The 13,892-nt window shown below is 44.8% G+C and overlaps 1 protein-coding gene across 3 annotated transcripts in view; it reads right to left on the bottom strand.

The window, feature by feature from the left end:
• LOC139424380 (sialoadhesin-like) overlaps positions 1-13,892 on the bottom strand; it is a 41,698-nt gene that overhangs the window by 15,369 nt on the left and 12,437 nt on the right. The window contains exons 1-2 of one of the 3 annotated variants that reach the window (XM_071176143.1): positions 9,663-9,744; positions 9,396-9,445 (exon numbers count right to left, since the gene is read on the bottom strand). The exons of 1 other annotated variant lie outside the window; for it this stretch is intronic. The gene's annotated coding sequence lies outside the window, so the exon portion shown is untranslated. Of the gene's footprint in view, positions 1-9,395; positions 9,446-9,662; positions 9,745-13,892 lie in introns of those variants that run through there. One more of the 3 variants, XM_071176145.1, reaches the window with a different exon arrangement.

The raw sequence follows: 13,892 nt of genomic DNA, 5'->3' as shown, positions 1-13,892 counted from the left end.
TAGCAAGTCATGGAAAAAAGTGGATTTTCAGCACCAATTAGGGTCTTGCTCGGACACCAAATGACCTACCGGGCCGAAACTTGGGATTCGGTGTCGCCTCAGGTAGGCCTACACATGACATCTGAACTGGACCCGCAGCTGGAACGTAACTACCTGTTTTACGTTTTTATTATGGTTTGAATAGAATGCGTTGTGAATTTTGGGCCATCTCTGTAGTATGTGATAGTTGACTACTAAACGATTTGGTTTGGTGTCAGTTTGTATCAGTTTGGTGTCAGAATGATATCTAATTGACTGATGGACGGTGACTTGCTGGTGACTCTTATTCATTTGCAATATGTTTAAACAGTGAGGTACCATCACCAAAGTGACATTCTGAAATCAACCCTAACGAGCGATCGAGAGGAACCAGAATCACTAACCAGCCATCCCGAGTTCATCGGGCCAGTCAATTTTGCATTCCTGCAGGTTTTTGAGCATGACAAATTTGTGATGGTAAATGCCCATTGAAACATATTGCAAATGCACGTGCATTTGCAATATGATTCAATAGTGAAAAAAACATCACCAAATGGACATGATGAAATCAACACAACGAGTGATGGAAAGGAACAACTATCACTGCACGGCCATCCTGTGTTCATCAGGCCAGTCAATTTTGCATTTCTGCAGGATTTTTGAGCATGTCAAATTTCTTATGGCATACAAAAGTATAGTTTGAGCAAAGTATAGTTTGACTTTAGAGCATGCAAAATTCCATTCCATTGAAACATATTGCAAATGCACGTGCACTTTTCACGCACTTTTTTAAGGGTGTGTGAAGTTTTTTATAAAATTTAGCTATTTTTGACTTTTGACTTCCTACGAAATCATATTGCAAATGGACAAAACATATGCCTTATGCGCAAGTTTTTTTTATTTTTAATTATGATAATAAAATTGTTCAGTTCTTACACGTGTAATTGACCAAAAAAATCGAAAGAATTTCGAAAAACGGTCCAGAAAGCACTTTTTTAAAGGGGTTGCTAGGTTATGGAAAGAAAATTCACTTTTTCAAAATGTTGCTTTTGGATGTTGACATGGGTTGCATTTGCAATATGAAAAACCACGGTGGAGCGCACTCGCCACCTGTTGGATTTTCAAAGTGTTACACCTGGCATTTGCCATATGGCATTTGCATTCAACTTTACACGAAACAACGCCGAATTGGGTGGTATTGGACACCGTGTATATGGTTTGTCCAATGCCAATGACTTCCCATTCATTTTTGTCCATTTCAGGGGGGTGTTCCCTTACATGAGCAAACTATGATCCTTCTGTGCTTGGGGAATTACATCATGCAACACGGTGAGATTTCCTTACAGCAATTGCGGGGTTCCCGAAATGTGCAGGTCTCCGCCTTATGCTACGGGCACACTTGTAGCGTCGCTCACCTGAAGTGAGCCAGGCCTTTAATTGAGGTTGAGTGAGCTTTTTTACCCTGGGGCATGAGCCAAGGAAGTGCCCCTTACTATAATAAGGGCAGTAAGGCTGGTATTTGATGTTCTTGCTCTTGACAGGGGTCTTCTTCCCAGGTTCCTCCCCGGCTTCACTATTTAAGTACATGGTAGTGGGATTTGGCCTTTTCTGTTCCTCCTGGTGTTCAAACTCCTTCCTTCCCCAGTGGCTATGGCTGAGATTGTGGCCTGGTGAGCGATGCTCTTCGCCTTTGCCTTCACCTCCAACCATGCGGCCAGGTCTCTGAGAGCATAGGTGCTTCTCGAGCCCTCTCTCAGGATGCCCTTGTTCAAACAATTTTCCATGAAACTGTCTTTGAGGTACACTGGAAATTTGCTAAGAAGCCTGTCCACGTGGGAGCCACATTTCAGCTCGTTCCCGTCTTCTCCTTCAACGGATTGGAGCATCGAGGTCAGGGATTGGACAGCCAGGGAGAACTCTTGGAAGGAAGCATGGTCTCCCGTTTTAATTGGAGACGTGTTCAGGATGTTGTTCAGTTCATTCTGGACTAGCTGGCGTGGCTCACCATATCTGGGCTTCGGGACCTGGAGAGCAGCAGTGTATGGTGTAGCGAAGTGCATAAAGGATTGGGCCAGCCTATATGCACTGGGAAACCGCAAATGATCCATTAGTACTTGGTATTTGTAGCGTTCTGACAGATGACTGTGAATAGCCAGTAGGCTCTCCAATGCCATTTCCAAAGAGCAAATTCACTCTCCTTTCCGCTCTCAAAGTATGGCAGTTTGGGTCTGGGAATTCCATAGGCTGAGGCTACTAGAAGTTTCATAATGTTCCCTCTTATGAGTGTGTGAAGGATACATCCGGGACTTCTGATGAGCCCACTGTGGCCTCATTGGGCCAGTCCCCTACTGTTCCAGACCCTCCAATGGTGGCAGCTGGAATTGGGTGAGAGCCCTCCCATCTGATATTTGAGGACTGGCCTGGCCCTGGACGAGAGGAACAATTTGCCGTGGTTGGTAATTGGCGGAAAGGCGAAGGAGTGATGATTTGTCCAGATGGAGGAATGCTAACTTGTGTCACTGGCATAGAGGGCGATGGTGGAGCAGCCTGTCCCTATGCTCCATGTTAGCTGTTGACCCCGGAGCCTCCGGGGACTGTGTGCCATGCAGTACCAGAGGGGCAGATTGGGAAAGAAAGGTAGACAGGTCAGGTCCATGTGGAGGGGTGGTCAGGTCAACTCCCTGTTCGTTCCTTTCCAGGAAGGATGAGACCATCCGTACCTACTCCAATTCCCTTCTGGCATGGCGGTGCTGTCGCTGCTGTGCCAGGTCCTTGGCAATGAATTCCCGTTCCTGTAGAGCTCTACGGGCCTGCACATCCAATTGGTGACATCCTTCGTCATCTTGTTGTTCCATCCTCTCTTGTAGGACAGCGGTCGGTGAATCGCTGAGAGCTAGTGAATGGCGGCTGCCATGGCCACTTCCAAAGGGGTAGCCACTGGTCGAACTCCCACTCCGTCTAGAGTGCTTCGACGATTTCCCATTAGTTAAGGGGTGAGCGGAGCCTGCCTCAGGAAGCTGGTCAACCTGTGCTGTGGGAGTCACCTCCATGGGTTCTTCCTGTAGTCCACTTTCCTGCTCCAAAGCAGTTTCTGGTCCTTGGCTCAAAGGGGATGGTTGATGGCTGAAACGTACAGTTGATCCATTACCACTTTGAGCTCTGGTGGGCTTGCCCTTTGAGGTCGGAAACTCGACCACATAATCCTTAAGATAACCAGGTGCTTGCCTGGTTCTTCTGGTGCTGCTGCTGGTTGAGGATGAAGCCTTTGTTGCTTTAGGCTTAGCTCCTGGATATTTATTTTGTTCCAAGACCTTACCCTCAGCTGCTCTCTCCTCCTCTCTTCTTCCTTCCAGTGGAAACAATTATTCCCTCTCCACCTCCATTTCCTTTTCACCTGTCTTTGGTTCAGTCAACATCCGGCTCGAAGGACCATTGAAAGATAAGTGGAATCTGTGTGGGTAGCTGGACAGGTAGGATGACTGACAGTGAAGGTGAACAGGTGGTCACATGTCAGGTGACAGAGGAATGGATGAGACGGAGGCAGGAATTCCTTTAACCATAAAGTGGTATATTTACTGAGTAGTCTGTGCTGCATAACAAAGGAAACAAAATAACATGTATCCAATCCAATCCAAGTTTGATATCAAAGTCGATCAGTTCAGCAAACAATGACGTTTCTCATTTCACCCTTTCATGTCTTCATGTGTACATGTAATTCATTTCATTACATATGAACCATATCGATTGCATATTTGGTCTATGAGGATCCGTAGGGCCATGATCATTGACAACTCACAATACACAATATGTTTGAAGCGTGCGCTCCAAGCCACATGCCGTGGTAATAACGATAAGCAATAACTGATTGGCCCACTCTCCCGATCGCCACAGATAATTCAGATGAAAAGGTAACAGAGTCGGTGGACTTACGTGGATTCGCGGACGCACAGAACTTCTGGAGTTAAGGAAGAGAAAGCGGCGAGATCAGGCGATGCAATTTCCTCCTTTTATGGAGTTGAGATCTGACGGACATTTCCACCTGACCTAATTAAAGCGCCACTGGCCCAGCTGAGTAAATGGCAATGAACTAAAGGATTATTCCACCAACTTCATGGGCCTTTTCTACAACACCTGTTATCTATATATAGTCTAATGTAGCCTGTAATCCATGTATAGTCTATTGTAGCCTGTTATCCATATATAGTCTAATGTAGCCTGTTATCATACATAATCTAATGTAGACTGTTATCCATAATTAATCTAATGTAGCCTGTTATCTATATATAGTCTAATTTAGCCTGTCATCCATATATAGTTGTCACAACTTCCGACGAATTTGGCTCCTCTCCTTGTTCTGGTGGCGTTCGGAGGTCGACGTCACCTGCTTTCTAGCCAACGCCGCTCCATTTGTTCATTGTTCATTAGTTTTGTCTTGTTCCCTGCACACCTGGGTTACATTCCCTAATCACACTGCATGTATTTATTCCTCTGTTCCCCCCAATGTCTTTGTGTGAAATAGTTTTGTTTACGTGTTTAGTGTGATGCGCCAGATTGGTTTTCCCCCCCCGGGTATCGTATTTTGACCCGTTGTATTTATTTGTCATACATTTGTATATTTGTGAGTGTTTTCACGCTTATTGAATTTTACCTGTGGCTGGAGGATTTTGGATGCAGTTGCGTCTGTCTTTTGTGCTTTTTCCAAATAAAAGTGCGCCTGATCACAACTCACTGCTCTCCTGCACCTGACCTCACATCAGTAGCACACAACCCTGACAGAATTTCACACCACCCATGGAGTCAGCAGGAGCAGGTACCCCGGTCAGAGAAGTCGAGGAGCGCATCCGGGAACACTCAGCAATGCTGCAACATCTCGGTGCCATGATGGTTCGCGTTAACCATACCATGGACCGTTGGGAGAGACAGGAAGTCTCTCCAGTGTCCCGACCAGCGCAACCGGGGTTACCTCTACCCGTCCCTCCTGGATCCAGTCCCAGTGAGATGCGTCTCTCCCTTCCCAGGGAGTATGATGGGACAGCAGCACGATGCCAGGAGTTCCTATTACAGCTGGACCTATACCTGGCCACCCGGGAAGGGAGAGGGTGTCCGCCCTCGTCTCATGCCTCTCAGGGAGAGCTCTGGAGTGGGAAAACGCTGTGTGGGGAGAGGGAGACGCGGCGTTGGACCACTTCGAGGAGTTCACCCGCCGCTTCGGGCCGTCTTCGACCATCCGCCCGAGGGTGGTCGCGAGAGTGCTCAGGGAGGTGTGTAGGGGCTTCCGTTGGTGCTAAGACGGTGGAAAGTCCAGACCAGGTCTCCACCGTGCGCATCCCCCCAGAATATGCCGATTTGGCTCAGTACTCAATTACCACCCCATCGATTCCCATCGATTCCACCACGGTAAAGGAGGTGCAGCGGTTTTTAGGGTTTGCCCATTACTACCAGAGATTTATCCAGGGTTTTGGCCAGGTGGCTGCTCCCATTACCTCACTGTTGAAGGGGGGGTTCTGTACGTCTGCAGTGGTCGGTTGAGGCGGACAGGGATTTTGTGCACCTAAGAGCTCTGTTTACCTCGGCTCCCGTGCTGGCCCATCCGGATCCCTCTTTGGCGTTCATAGTGGAGGTGGACGCGTCCGAGGCTGGGATAGGAGCTGTGCTCTCTCAGCGCTCAGGCACGCCACCGAAGCTTCTCGAAGAAGCTCAGCCCGGCGAAGCGGAACTATGATGTGGGGGACCAGGAGCTGTTGGCTGTGGTTAAAGCTTTGAGGGCGTGGAGACATTGGCTTGAGGGGGCTAAACACCCTTTTCTCATCTGGACTGACCACTGTAACCTGGAGTACATTCGGGCAGCGAGGTGACTGAATCCTTGTCAGGCAAGGTGGGCCATGTTCTTTACCCATTTTCTGTTTACCCTGTCCTACAGACCAGGTTCCCAGAATATGAAGGCAGACGCACTGTCCCGGCTGTATGACACAGAGGAGCGGCCCATGGATCAGGCTCCCATACTCCCGGCCTCCTGACTGGTAGCGCCAGTCGTGGGGGAGCTGGACGCGGATATTGAGCAGGCGTTGCGTACAGAGCCCGCTCCCCTCCAGTGTCCGGTCGGGCGTCTGTACGTCCCGTCTGCTGTCCGTGACCAGTTGATCTATTGGGCCCACACGTTACCCTCCTCGGGTCATCTGGGGATCAGTTGGACGGTGCGCTGTCTGACTGGGAAGTACTGGTGGCCCACCTTGGTTAAGGACGTGAGGGTTACAACCCTTACTCGTTCCACAATGGCTGTGGTTGCACCTGTCGGTAGATTTCCTGATTACCGATCTTCCTCCCTCACAGGGTAACACCGTGATCCTGGCTGTTGTGGATCGTTTTTCTATGTCCTGTCGTCTCCTCCCTTTGCCCAGTCTCCCTATGGCCCTACAGACTGCGGAGGCCTTGTTTACACACATCTTCCAGCACTACGGGATGCCTGAGGATATATTGTCATATTATATGATTGGGGTCCCCAGTTCACGTCGAGGGTCTGGAAGGTGTTCATGGAACGTCTGGGGGTCTCGGTCAGCCTTACCTCAAGTTTTCATCCCAAGAGTAACGGGCAGGTGGAGAGAGTAAACCATGATGCTAGTAGGTTTCTGAGGTCCTATTGCCAGGACCGGCCGGGGGAGTGGGCAGCATTCGTGCACTGGGCAGAGATGGCCCAGAACTCGCTCCGACACTCCTCCACTAACGTCTCCCGCTTCCAGTGCATACTGGGCTATCAACCGGTTCTGGCACCTTGGCATCAGAGCCAGAACGAGGCTCCTGAGGTGGACGACTGGTTCCTGTGCGCAGAGGAAACATGGGACGCCGCCAATGTCCATCTTCAGCGCGCCTTGCTGCACCAGAAAGTGGGAGCAGACTGTCACCGCAGTGAGGCCCCTGTATTTGCACCGGGAGACCAGGTCTGGCTCTCGACCCGAAACCTGCCCCTCCACCTGCCCTGCCGGAAGCTGGGCCCGCAGTTTGTGGGGCCATTCAAAGTCCTGAGGAGAGTGAACGAGGTGTGTTACAGGTTACAGCTTCCCCCCGATTACCACATTAACCCCTCGTCGCGGGCCGGATTGCCCTGTGCCTCGCCCTCCGGGTCGTCCCCGAGGGCAGTGTCGGCGCGCCGCTAGAGCCGCGCGTCAAGGGGGGGTGTACTGTACCTGTGGCTGGAGGATTTTGGACGCAGTTGCGTCTGTCTTTTGTGCTTTTGCCAAATAAAAGTGTGCCTGATCACAACTTATTGCTCTCCTGCACCTGACTTCGCACCAGTAGCGCACAACCCTGCCATCAGTCTAATGTAGCCTGTTATCCATATATAGACTAATGTAGCCTGTTATCCATATAGTCTAATGTAGCCTGCTATCCATATACAGTTGAAGTCGGAAGTTTACATAGACCTTAGCCAAATACATTTAAACTTAGCTTTTCACAATTCCTGACATTTAATCCTTGTAAAAATTCTCTGTCTTAGGTCAGTTAGGATAACCACTTTATTTTAAGTATGTGAAATGTCAGAATAATAGTGGAGAGAATTATTTATTTCAGCTTTAATTCCTTTCATCACATTTCCAGTGGGTCAGAAGTTAACATACACTAAATTAGTATTTGGTAGCTTTTAAATTGTTTAACTTGGGTCAAACGTTTCGTGTAGCCTTCCACAAGCTTCCCACAATAAGTTGGGTGAATTTTTGCCCATTCCTCCTGATAGAGCTGGTGTAACGGAGTCAGGTTTTTAGGCCTCCTTACTCGCACACACTTTTTCATTTCTGCCAACAACTTTTCTGTTGGTTTAAAGTCAGGGCTTTGTGATGGCGACTCCAATACCTTGACTTTGTTGTCCTTAAGCCATTTTGCCACAACTTTGGAAGTATGCTTGTGGTCATTGTCAATTTGGAAGACCCATTTGCGACCAAGCTTTAACTTCCTGACTGATGTCTTGAGATGTTGCTTCAATATATCCACATCATTTTCCTCCTCATGATGCAATCTACTTTGTGAAGTGCATCAAAGTATGTTCATCTCTAGGAGACAGAATACATCTCCTTCCTGAGCGGTATGACGGCTGCGTGGTCCCATGGTGTTTATACTTGCGTACTATTGTTTGTACAAATGAACGTGGTACCATTTGGCGTTTGGAAATTGCCCCCAAGGATGAATCAGACTTGTGGAGGTCTACCATTTTTTCCTGAGGTCTTGGCTGAGTTTTTTTTTATTTTCCCATAATGTCAAGCTAAGAGACACTGATGTTGTAGGTAGGCCTTGAAATACTTCCACAGATACACCTCAAATTGACTCAAATTATGTTAATTAGTCTATCGTTTTTGGTTTTATTAAGGGCTTTTAAGTAAGCATTTCACTGTAAGGTCTACCTGTTGTATTCAGTGCATGTGACAAATAAAATGTTATTTGATTTGATGTAATACTACTCCTAAACACAACCCACCATCACTGTGTCTCATGTTAATACTACTCCTAAACACAACCCACCATCACTGTGTCTCATGTTAATACTACTCCTAAACACAACCCACCATCACTGTGTCTCATGTTAATACTACTCTTAAACACAATCCACTATCACTGTGTCTCATGTTAATACTGCTCCTAAACACAACCCACCATCACTGTGTCTCATGTTAATACTACTCCTAAACACAACCCACCATCACTGTGTCTCATGTTAATGCTACTTCTAAAGCTCTTTTGAAACATCAACTCAATCACTCTTACTCTTACGGTCACTCTCACTTTAGGCCATTTTCAAAATGTCTCCACAGTCTATTGCTCTCAGAGCTTTTAAAATAGCGTGCACAAGTCTTTATGTGAAACATGTACAATTCAGGTTAGTATTTGTCAAGGGTGCCAATAATTTTGGTTGTGACTGTATATCCCACATTCAGATAAATATGTACAAATGAATTTATACACACACACACACACACACACACACACACACACACACACACACACACAGTTATCATTGACCCTGTTATACTATGACAGTGAACATGACCCTATTGAATGGAGATCTGGGTGTTACTGGTATACTCTACTGATCATGTTTTAAACATGTAAATGAATAAACTGATCTAAACTAAACACATGAAACCCCAGTCCAGGGTCAATATTCACAAAGTGTATCAGAGTAGGAGAGCTGATCTGGGATCAGTTTAGCCTTTTAGATCATAATTATATGGACCTTCTGAGACACTTTATGAATACAGGCCCTGATGTAACAACCAAAACACAGTTCAAAATAAATCAACAAGTACAAAGATGACTGAGATGTCATGTGATGATTGGCTAAAAACATCAAAACTAAAATTATATTCCAAGATATCTTCAAGTGTACTTACAGAGTGAAGTGAAGAGGAGAGGTCTTGAACAGTTAGTCAACTTACTGTCACTGCGTGGAAACAAGAAGTAGTCTACTGTAAGTATTAGTAGAAGCAGGCGTAGCCTAAGTGCGAGTTCTGTTGTTGACACATTTTAAAAGTAGCCTAGTCAGGGCATTAACATGCAGGAACAGAATGTCACATAAGGGATGTTACTGTATCTAAATAGAAAATGGTCTAAAGTCAGAATACTGTAGTTACATTTCTTTATTTGAGGAGTGAACCTACATGTTTTACAAGAAACAAAATGTGACACGTTCCTATCACTCTTCATCTGCTGGTATGGAAGGTTCCAGAACAGATGAAAGGGGAGTGTCTTTGGTTCCAGTGTTCTAGACTAGAGCTCTCCCTACTGACATCTCAACATTACTGCAGCCTCCAGGCTTCATATGTCCCTACAAGTCCAATGAAAATATACAAAATAGAAGGTAAAATAACATTCAAAAATGTTAAATATATATAGAATAAACGTAAAAATGCTGTGTAATTGGGAGTTATATTGAACTGGTGTTTGTATTGAGTGAACTAGTGATCTCAGCTAGCTTGTTAGCTACATGAAGAGGCTGTTATTCAGTGATAAACAAGTATTTTTGTGCATCACACAGCTACTCTGAATGTACTGGATTGTGAACAATACGATATGCTGCCGCTGAATTACAGCAAGACCCTACAGTTAGCTAGTGAGCTAGCTAACTTTTATCTATCAACGTTAGCTAGCTAGAAGCAACAGACAACAGCAAGCTGCTTTGAATTTCCAGTGTGTGTTTGTGTGAAAGAGATCTTCAGTCTTCAGCTCACTGATTTTCAGAACAACGGACCCAAAGTGAACCCTGACATGCATATAACTAAGTTGGTCCTTTTTTTTAGCATTTTCATAATTTAAAAAAATATAATATTTTCTTACATAAAAACAAATGCATTGTTGGTTAAGGGCTTGTCAGTAACCATTTCACAGTAAGGTCTACACCCGTTGTATTCAGCGCATGTGACAAATACAATTAGATTTGATTTGTGTGTTTAGGTACTGGACATTGCTCCCTCTGACACTGGGTTTCTGAACATCTAAAAGTCTAAGCCATTTGGGGTGGGGGGTTCTACTAGCTGACATATGAAATTGTTTTAAGGTGGTCGTACCATGGATCATTTAGCTATTTGATTTTGAATTATAGTACCCCTTTAGGTAAAAAGATTAAATACTGAAAAATGATTTGATAAAATATTGAATTTGGCCTTTACTGCTATAGACAATACAAACGCATTGAACAACACATTCATAAATGTTAGTTTTTTTAAAGAGTGAAAAAATGCATCATAAGGACTAAAGTTTCTCTGGAGGGGTGGGTGTAATTTGTGGAACGTTCCAACAGGAATCCGTTCCAAAAACTTTGTAAATATCAAGGTTGCCAACAAACAACGCATACAGAGTCGTATAACAGTAGAATGAGATACCGGGTAGGGAGTGAGCTATGTAATCACGTTCATTATTTCCGGTGTTCCTGCATTTCCCGGTGAACTTTGTTGCGCCTCAATTGGGGAATCGCTGTGGTTGAAATGTAACTCATGACCGCAAACCCCAGTATTTTTATTAGCTAGGTGTCTTGTACACAATTGTTACCGATGATACTGTATATACCTACTCCAGTGGTTCTTAACCTGGGTTCGATCGAACCCCAGGGGTTCGGTGAGTCAGTCTCAGGGGTTCGGCCGAGGTCAAGACACACTTCCGATTCATATGATTCGTGATGACACGCTCCGCTTGGCCATCATTGGCTGCATGTGATCACGCTACATCGCTAGGCCTATCTGTGCTGCAGGGAATTTGGTGTGCTCAGTAGTCGACTTGTGACTGTCGTGATGGTACGTCTTGTGATTTCTTTCTTAATATTTTAATCCCTTCATACTTACTATGTCGAGCAAAAAAAGAAAGTGGTCGGACGAATATGTACAATATGGATTCACATGTATAACGGAACGTGATGGGAGTCAGTGTCCTAACTGCATGATTTGCAATGCCAAGTTGAGCAATTCAAGTCTAGCACCGGCAAAACTAAGAGAACACTTCATTAAGCTGCATGGAGATGGAAAATACAAGAACACAACACTCGCTGAATTCAAGGTGAAGAGAGCCAAATTCGATGAAAAGGCTACTCTGCCTGTTCTCGGCTTTGTACCCATCAACAAACCGATCCTCACAGCATCGTACGAAGTTGCTTACCTGATCGAAAAGCAGGGCAAACCACACACCATTGGTGAAACACTCATAAAACCAGCTGTGTTGAAGATGGCGAATATCATGCTGGGAAAAGAGGCTGAAGTTAAGTTATCCCAAATTCCTCTTTCAAATGACACCATCAGCGACAGAATAGAGGACATGAGCAACGACATCTTGGCTCAAGTAGTTGCAGATCTGATTTCAAGCCCGGCAAAATTCAGCCTTCAACTGGACGAGACCACAGACGTTTCCAATCTAAGCCAGCTTGCTGTATTCGTGCGCTATGTGAAAGACGACGTGATAAAGGACGATTTTTTATTTTGTAAGCCTCTTACAACAACAACTAAGGCAGCCGATGTGAAGAAACTTGTGGATGAATTCTTCAAAGACAACAATCTTTCGTGGGATATGGGTTCTGCAGTTTGTTCGGACGGAGCACCAGTCATGCTGGGAAGAAAGTCTGGTTTTGGTGCGCTAGTGTAAGCCGATGCACCACACATCATTGTTACGCATTGTTTTCTGCACAGGCATGCGTTGGCAACAAAAACCTTGCCTCCAAAACTGGCAGAAGTATTACAAATTGTAGTGGAATGCGTGAACTATGTGCGAACTAGTGCTCTGCGGCATTGCATCTTCAGTGAGCTGTGTAAAGAAATGGGCTCTGAATTCGAGGTACTTCTGTACCATTCTATCGTTCGGTGTTTATCCCGGGGACAGGTGCTGAATCGTGTTTTTGCCATGCGTGTGGAATTAGCCCTGTTTTTGCAAGAGCACCAACATTGCCATGCAGATTGCTTCAAAAATTCTGAGTTCATTCTCATTTTAGCGTACATGGCCGATATCTTCGCAGCTCTCAATCATCTCAATCAAAAGATGCAGGGTGGTGGAGTCAACATCATCGAAGCAAAGGAAAACCTGAAGGCTTTTCAAAAAGGCTACCGTTATGGAAACGACGAACAGAGAACAATAACTTCGCAAACTTTCCCCTGCTGGACGACTGTGTAAGTAAGATCGAAGATGTATCTGGAATCGGAGACATTTCTGTACCAGCGGAACTGAAGCAAGCAATTGCCACGCACTTAGATTTTGATGATTTTGTTCTTTGAACACAGTGATGTTGATGCATGTTGGTTCATTTTGTGCACCAGTCAAATATATACCTGTTTTGAATTTGAAAAAATCATTTTATTTTTCCAATTAAGAAGGGTTCGGTGAATGCGCATATGAAACTGGTGGGGTTCAGTACCTCCAACAAGGTTAAGAACCACTGACCTACTCGTACTACAGAAACATGCATTGTATTTTGCCAAGTTCTTTCGGTGTTAATCCTGTTTCCCAGATATAGCAGGTAAACTGTGTCTGCGTTGAGTTCATCTTGCCTAGTTAAATAAATATAAAATGAAATATAACATTTAAAATATATACTTTGACCAATTTCAGGTAACCCCAAGATGCTTGATTCACTACAACTGCTTTTGAATATCTTCAGTCGTTTGTGTTTTACATTCCGACTTTTGAACGTCTGTTTATTGGACATATATATTAGTGTCTAATAAAGAAAGAGCAATGTATGTAAAGCATCCCATCTGTGTTAAGGTTATAGTGTGTGTGTGTGTGTGTGTGTGTATGGTGTAGTTTCTCTTGATTTCCACTAGGTGTCAGCACAGTTTCAATAATGTCACACCAGGTTCACAATATGTTTTCATGTGAAACCAATGAAATAGTATTTGTCACGTGCAGAATTATACATATGTAGACCTTACAGTGGAATTCTGAATAACAAGCCCTTAACCAACAATTTACTTTTAAGGAAAATATGTGTTAAAACCTCTTGAAACTAGGGGGCACTATTTTTATGTTTGGAAAAGTTTTTTTCCCAAAGTATACGGCCTATTTCTCAGGACCAGATGCTAGAATATGCATATAAGTTTCCAAAACTTCCAAAACTGTCAACATTTTGTCTGTGAGTTCAACAGAACTGATATTGCAGGCGAAACCCTGAGAAAAATCAAACCAGGAAGTGGCTTCTATTTTGAAAACTCCATGTTCCATAGCCTCCCATTGCTCCATTTAAAGGGATATCAACCAGATTCCTTTTCCTAATAGTCTTCAGACATAGTTTCAGGCTTTTATTTTGAAGAATGAGCGTGAACGACCACATTGCGTAAGTGGATAGGTGGGGGCTCTGAGTGAGTTGTGCACAAAAGAGAAAGGCTACCATTGTTACTCCCGGTCCTAGTGAAAAG

This window comes from Oncorhynchus clarkii, chromosome 13, assembly GCF_045791955.1.
Source record: "Oncorhynchus clarkii lewisi isolate Uvic-CL-2024 chromosome 13, UVic_Ocla_1.0, whole genome shotgun sequence".
Taxonomy (NCBI): domain Eukaryota; kingdom Metazoa; phylum Chordata; class Actinopteri; order Salmoniformes; family Salmonidae; genus Oncorhynchus; species Oncorhynchus clarkii.
Note: the sequence above shows the minus strand (reverse complement) of the source record. Positions and strands in the feature narration are given on the sequence as shown.